Source organism: Arachis stenosperma, chromosome 9 (genome assembly GCF_014773155.1).
Source record: "Arachis stenosperma cultivar V10309 chromosome 9, arast.V10309.gnm1.PFL2, whole genome shotgun sequence".
NCBI classification, from domain to species: domain Eukaryota; kingdom Viridiplantae; phylum Streptophyta; class Magnoliopsida; order Fabales; family Fabaceae; genus Arachis; species Arachis stenosperma.
The window spans coordinates 97558757-97559759 of NC_080385.1; the positions used below are offsets into that span (position 1 = coordinate 97558757).

At 42.8% G+C, this 1003-nt stretch overlaps 1 non-coding gene across 1 annotated transcript; it reads right to left on the bottom strand.

The window, feature by feature from the left end:
- Positions 1–525: 525 nt before the first annotated feature.
- On the bottom strand, positions 526–633 carry LOC130953397 (small nucleolar RNA R71). Its single transcript, XR_009075567.1, has one exon. It is a non-coding gene; the product is annotated as a small nucleolar RNA R71 (small nucleolar RNA).
- Positions 634–1003: the final 370 nt, after the last annotated feature.

A 1003-nucleotide genomic window follows, 5' to 3' on the forward strand; every position in this document is an offset into this window, starting at 1 on the left:
AAAGGCATTCTTGTTGAAGCTGACCCTGAACCTGAAAGGACCCTGAAGAGAAAGCTAAGAGAAGCCAAAGCACAACTCTCTTTAGAGGACCTGACCGAATTCTTCAAGGAAGAAGAACCCATGGCAGCCGAAAACAACAACAATGCCAACAATGCAAGGAAGGTGCTGGGTGACTTCACTGCACCTACTCCTGATTTCTATGGGAGAAGCATCTCTATCCCTGCCATTGGAGCAAACACCTTTGAGCTTAAGCCTCAATTAGTTTCTCTAATGCAACAGAATTGCAAGTTCCATGGACTTCCAATGGAAGATCCTCATCAGTTCTTAGCTGAATTCTTGCAAATCTGTGACACAGTCAAGACTAATGGGGTTAACCCTGAGGTCTACAGACTGATGCTATTCCCTTTTGCTGTAAGAGACAGAGCTAGAATATGGTTGGATTCTCAACCTAAAGAAAGCCTGGACTCTTGGGAAAAGCTAGTCAATGCCTTCTTGGCAAAGTTCTTTCCACCACAAAGATGGAGTAAGCTTAGAGTGGAAGTCCAGACCTTCAGACAGAAGGATGGAGAATCCCTCTATGAAGCTTGGGAAAGATACAAACAATTAATCAGAAGATGTCCTTCAGACATGCTTTCTGAATGGAGCATCATAGGTATTTTCTATGATGGTCTCTCTGAACTATCCAAGATGTCTTTGGATAGCTCTGCTGGAGGATCTCTTCATCTGAAGAAGACGCCTGCAGAAGCTCAAGAATTGATTGAAATGGTTGCAAATAACCAATTCATGTACACTTCTGAAAGGAATCCTGTGAACAATGGGACTAGTCAGAAGAAAGGAGTTCTTGAGATTGACACTTTGAATGCCATATTGGCTCAGAACAAGATATTGACTCAACAAGTCAATTTGATTTCTCAAAGTCTGTCTGGAATGCAAAATGCACCAAGCAGTACTAAGGAGGCTTCATCTGAGGAAGAAGCCTATGATCCTGAGAACCCTTCTATGG